The following is a 6,899-nucleotide window of genomic DNA, read 5'->3' on the forward strand; positions in this document are numbered from 1 at the left end:
CAATCTGTGGTTTGCAACATTTTGTCGCATTTTTTCTGTAGTGTAGCCATAATGTTCTTGACAGTGATGTAGGCCTATGCTGTTAACAGAGAAAGGCGTTTAAATAAAATACAATAACTTTTTTACCATTTCAATAAAGCCTATTTTTCCTGGCAAACTACCCCACCCCCCCGACTACAGCACCCCCAACCAAAACTCACTTCCCACGGCCCTGATTCCCACGTTTCGAGCTACTGAACAGCTTAATTTTGGTGTTTTTCACATGTCATTCTTACGGTTTTCGCTGACATAACCGGTTTTGACACTCGGACGATCACGCCATGGTATTATGTTTCAGTGTATGTGACTTTGATTGATGGCCTATAGCGCCTTATCACCATATAACTGTCTCAGTCCCATCATTAAATGGGCTTCTCATGGAGTCTGTGTTTTGGGCTCTTTCGCTTTGGAGCGCTTAGCGCCGTCTTCCCTATTGCCGTGTGTCATTCACCTGTAAATGTAAAGTGAATAATACCGGGATTGCGTGCTATCACTGCTTCGAAGAGCGTGAGAGCAGAGAAGGGACTGGCTGAAACGGTGAATAACATCTATATTGCGTGCGATCGATGTTTTGGGGTGCGTGCGAGCAGAGAGGTGACTTGGCGAGCGAAACCCACGTGCAGGTGGGTGCATGAACCTTCAAGGGAACAGGACATCATGTTCTTTTCACTGCAGAGTGGTACTCAGGCCTCAAGGGAACAGGACATCATGTTCTTTTCACTGCAGTGGTACTCAGGCCTCAAGGGAACAGGACATCATGTTCTTTTCACTGCAGAGTGGTACTCAGGCCTCAAGGGAACAGGACATCATGTTCTTTTCACTGCAGAGTGGTACTCAGGCCTCAAGGGAACAGGACATCATGTTCTTTTCACTGCAGAGTGGTACTCAGGCCTCAAGGGAACAGGACATCATGTTCTTTTCACTGCAGAGTGGTACTCAGGCCTCAAGGGAACAGGACATCATGTTCTTTTCACTGCAGAGTGGTACTCAGGCCTCAAGGGAACAGGACATCATGTTCTTTTCACTGCAGAGTGGTACTCAGGCCTCAAGGGAACAGGACATCATGTTCTTTTCACTGCAGTGGTACTCAGGCCTCAAGGGAACAGGACGTCAAGTTCTTTTTACTGTAGAGTGGTACTCAGGTCCTTTGCACTTTATGTTGGAAAATTACCACAGTAGCCTCATATTATAGCCATACTTACTGGGTGGTTCTTGGTGGAAACATTAACTTGGATTCACTAACTGAATAATGTGCTAGCTAACGTTAGCACTGCTGAACTTATGTTTGTCAGCCTAGGCTAGCTGCTAATGGTAATGTTAGTGTTATCAAGCTCATCTGACATAAACGCACGTTTTGTATTACCGGTAACGTTATTATGTTTAATTTATATTTAATAATATTAGGTGGTCATGGTTTCCAAGTGTGTTGCACTAATAATTTGTCTCCTGGTGGATTTTCATGTCTGTCAACATCATTCACTGGTAATGGTTCATGAAAGTCTTGATATAAAGTTATGTAGGCTAACAGTGATTAAAATGCACTCTTTTTTTTCTTTGATTGACAGGGCTGACCCCCAAAACGGACTTTGGAATCTGCCTGCCTTCATGGAAGTATCACATGCATTTTATACTAGGCTATCTATTCAAAAATAAAGAAAACTATCAAATAAATAATTATGTCGAACTGTTTTATTTCATTGCATGGGCTTTGATGGCCATTCAGGCCTAAAGCTGTTAACAGAAGGTGTGACTTTCAAGTAAGTAAATACAAACTTTGAGTATTTTAAAAATCAACCAGTAGTTTTTTTGGGATTTGGTTACATAACCCAAACATTACGTAACTTTAACTAAACAGTTGTGTCAACATAACCCAACATATTGGTTAAATTTTAACCCAGTTGTTGGGTTAAATTTAGTAACCCAATTTGCTTGGTTAAGATAACCCAATGCTGTGTTGGACCCCATTTACTTGAATGTTATGTTTGTCTGTGTACTTAATTGGTAAAATATGTCTTGTCTTCACCGTGGGATAGTGAGAAACGTAATTTTGATCTCTTTGTATGTCTTGGCATGTGAAGAAATTGACAATAAAGCAGACTTTGACTTTGAGACTTTGATTTTACTCAGCGGCTGGGTTGAAAACAACCCAGTCTGGGTTCTTTTCAACCCAGCATATTATTATTATTATATATTTTTATTTTTATTTTTAACTTTTCTTCTTAACTTGTGATTTTAAGAATGGCATTTTGTCATTGTGTCAATGTCGTGATTAAAGAATTGCGATTTTGAGAATGTCATTTTAAAGCGATGGTTCGGAGTAATTTCACCCTAGGGTCCTTTGCACCATGACCCCGAGCCAAACACCCTCCCAGAACCTTTTTTTCCCTTGGTCAAACCCTGGTTGAGTAGCGCTGTCAGAAACTAATGACGTTCTGCAGTCGTGATGGAACCAACTTTTATCTTGTAAATTACCCCACTAATAATGCCCTGAATGGTACGAAACTTCTGCAGTAGTACAACTATGACCTTTAGTCCAATAACGAGGCATTAGAAAGTTTGTAAGTGCACCAGGAGTTTATTTAAATAAGACTTGCCTGATTATCTGCTACTATACCGCTGCGTCGACATTTCTTCCGTGATTGGGGAAAAGCCCGTAAAAGTCCTGGCAGGAAGCATGCATAAGGATGTAGATCCAGGAATGCACTAATATTTTGTTCGTAGTCCAGTTTGCAACAATTATTAGTTAACACTAAGTTGTAAACACTTCGGGAAAAAAAATATTTAAAACTGGATATACCAACAAACGTTGATGTAATCGCTTCCTGCAAGGACTTTTACAGGCTTTTCCCAAATCACGGAAGAAACGTCGACGAGCATCCTCTAGCCTCTGGTCGCTCCGCAACCTCCTACCCAGAACACACACACACACTCACACACACACACACACACAGAAAGAGTGTGTGAAAAGAAATCAGAAGTGATGGAGCAAGCTGGCCAAAATCAATATGTGTAATCCGTTTTCCTCTCTGGTTTCGTGTTGCTTTTCCTTTTTCAAGTACAGCAATGGAGAGACTGACACACACACAGAGAGAGAGAGAGAGTTTTACAAATTCATACAAACACACATACATTCTGAAACGCGCACACACTCCCAAAATATAGTACCCACACATATACAAATTCACACACACAGCCTCACATACTGTAAAATATATCACACAACCACATAATCTTAGAAACATATACTCACACACACCACTATATTTGAACACACAAATACTCACAGTGCACACACACATTCTGCCATTTAGTGACTGTGGGAAACCTTGTGTTGCCATTTGGTCAGGACAAACAGATTATAGGGAGATTCCAGTCAGCTGCAGGGAGATCTCACACCAGCACGCCACTTTCTGCCACCGCGGCTGTTACGTCACTGCCAGTCCAGCTTCGCTCTTCTGCCAGAGCGCCGTGCCCGTGCCAAGGCAACAACATGCGCATGAGAACGGCCCTTTGTGTTCCACTGCACGCCTCTCTGGCCACAGGAACGCTACAGGACCACTGACTACAGGAACGCCACAAGACCTCTCTCAGTTTAGGAACACTAGAACATCTCTCAGTACAGGAACACCAGAGAACCTCTCTCAGTACAGGAACACCAGAGAACCTCTCTCAGTTTAGGAACACTAGAACATCTCTCAGTACAGGAACACCAGAGAACCTCTCTAACTACAGGAACACCAGAGGAGCTCTCTAACTACAGGAACACCAGAGGAGCTCTCTGGGTACAGCAACGGCATCTTTCAGAGCATCTCTCTCAGTTCAGGAACGCTAGAACATCTCTCTTAGTAGGAACGCTAGGACATCTCTTTTAGTAGCAACAGCAGGACATGTCTTTTAGTAGCAACAGCAGGACATGTCTTTTAGTAGCAACATCAGGACATGTCTTTTGCTAGAGGAAACCCAAAGTCCCTCTCAAGACTACTAGAGCATCTCTCTGACTGCAGGAGCATAAGAGCGCCTTTCTCTCTCTACAGAAACACTAGAGGAAGACTAGAGTCCATATTTCACCTGAGGGCCTCGATCTCTTTCTCTTTCTTTCTCTCTCTCTCTCTCTCTATCTCCAGAAACATCTTATTATAATAACACAAGAACATCTATAACTATAACTCTTTGATTTGATTTATTTCTAGATCAAAGACGATAAAACAGTAATCTAAAGGATGACACGCTAAAGTATTATTTCCAGCATGGTCTCTCTACAGAAACACTAGATTAAGACTAGATCCCACAGGAACATAAGAGCACCCCCCCCCTCTCTCTCTCTCTCTCTCTCTCTCTCTTTCTCTCTCTCCAGAAACATCTCTCATTACAAGAACAGGAACATAAGAGAACCTCTCGCTCTCTCTCTGTCTCTCTCTCTCTCCATAGAAATACCAAAGCGCTCTGAACACCCAGAGTGTGTGGGTAGGCTCCGCAGAGCCACTGGAATGCTTGACACTGACAGCAGTGGTAAAACTCTGTCATCAGGTCAGATGTGGTTTCCTCCAAAGAGGGAGAAGAGGAGGAAAAAGTGTTCATGTTAGACCATCTGGGAAAAGAGAGTGCTGAGAGGATATTGGATGCAGCACATGAAATGTGTCAGTCTGTGACTAAATGACTACAAATAAATAACCTACAGTATTCGGGTATATTTGATTAGATATGTCATGTAACCAATACTCTAGATTATGAAGATGTGTCATCGTGGAATCAGACTTTGACTAGTTCATGCAACGCACAAACTGAAATATTTCGTATTCTTATTAAGAATGAATCAGATTGTTCAGCACATGTAACTCCACAGAGTAACACAAACTATACATATCATGCACACTGCCCAGACCACTGACTATAGTATACAGTCATTGCACTGATATAGAGTAGAGCTATCAGAGGAACAGAAATGCCACTGAGTATCAGGTTTTGCTCCATATGATGGATTGTATGTGACCACTTTGGGTGTTACTATTCTATTGTTAAAAAGTTCCAGGCGCACATTAGGCTGCGATAGTGTACTGTGCTCTGAGGGCTTGGATTGATTTGATTACCCAGAGAGTGGGAGATGGAGCGGTGAGTCGATTGATGAATGATCCCATATGTTCTTTTCACCCACGTAGAGCGTTGATGCCATGAGGCCGGACTCTCCCCATGGGGATCTGAGAGGCTGGCTTGACCGTATGGAACGCACACGCAGCCAGATGTGTGAGGAGCAATAAAATAAACTCCTACTTCCTCTCCGCAGCTTAGGGATGGCTGCCTCCTGCTGTGCATGGTCCACAGAAGAAGAGAGCAGTGTAGGTATGCCATATAAAGATGTGTAGTATATGTTTAAAACAGTTAATAAGATTTACCATTGCATGATTTAAATGGCAAAGTTGGTGCTTGCGTGCATATAGACCAGTGGTTTAAATTGAAGAAACAGCAAAAAAACACACACAGACACACACACACACACACACTCAGACACAAACAGACATACTACACACGCACATAAACACCAACACACACAGCTGATGATGTTTATGTGTGCATGTGTAGTAAAGGTAGCAGATTTAGGATGCCAGACTGTGGGTCTCAGATTAATGTGAGCTGAAGGAAGGTTTAGAGAATGCCATTACAGGACAGGGATTACAGGACAGGGTGTTCACCGATGCCATTACAGGACAGGGATTACAGGACAGGGTGTTCACCGATGCCATTACAGGACAGGGATTACAGGACAGGGTGGTCACCGATGCCATTACAGGACAGGGTGGTCACCGATGCCATTACAGGACAGGGTGTTCACCGATGCCATTACAGGACAGGGTGTTCACCGATGCCATTACAGGACAGGGTGTTCACCGATGTTTGTATCGCCGCTTAGGAGACGTGGAGTCACACCAAATTTCCACAGTGACACAGGAACACAGGTGCTGCGTGCCGCGTGGGAGGAAGGCGGACAGCGGGGCCTTTTGATTGGCTGATCCGTGCGCCGCGTGGGAGGAAGACGAGCAGCGGGGCCTTTTGATTGGCTGATCCGTGCGCCGCGTGGGAGGAAGACGAGCAGCGGGGCCTTTTGATTGGCTGATCCGTGCGCCGCGTGGGAGGAAGACGAGCAGCGGGGCCTTTTGATTGGCTGATCCGTGCGCCGCGTGCAACTACCTCAGGAAGAGGATGCCATAGCAACCCCGTCAACCAGGTGCGCATTCGCTGGGGAAAAACACAGCATTGTGCTGCTGAAAAGCCTTCAGCCCACACATGATGGAACTGTGTGGAAAACATGGCCTCAGAGTGCAAGCGTTTATGTCAAAAAAGCCCACAGAATACAGACACAAAGCGACACTTCAACAGAAAACCTAAAGTGGGTTTGTTGTGTTTGTTTGGTAAAAAAAAGTATGTTAGCCTGTTTGCTCAAGAGAGGAAGAACCAGTGCAGAAAATATGTCTCAAAGGACTATGGGGCGCAAATCCAAGTCAGTGAAATGCTTTCAGAAACTCACACACACACACACAGTGTTGTTCAATACAGGATTAAGTTGCAGTCCAGGGCGAGAACATAAAATAGCTTGTCAACACAAAATATGATATCATTAAATTGTTTTTTGTGGCTCTTTCTCTGTAAGAGCACTGTGGAAGCAAACATGGATCCCGCATGGTTCTTCTCTGGAAAGAACTGGTCAACTTTGTGCAGTGTCATTCATGCTGGCAGCATTTCACCAGACTGGGAGTGTTCAACACTGTAGATGTAGCATGTCTTGGAACAGATTCACTTCATGTTTGGGCTGAACTGCTCCAAATATAACTGACCTCCAGTCCAGATAGACCCGGTTCCACTCCAGA

The sequence above is a fragment of the Alosa pseudoharengus genome, unplaced genomic scaffold (genome assembly GCF_046254945.1).
Source record: "Alosa pseudoharengus isolate Yale_2024_CS ecotype anadromous, Long Island Sound unplaced genomic scaffold, YU_APseudo_1.1 YU_APseudo_1.1_scf_24, whole genome shotgun sequence".
Classification (NCBI taxonomy): Eukaryota; Metazoa; Chordata; class Actinopteri; order Clupeiformes; family Clupeidae; genus Alosa; species Alosa pseudoharengus.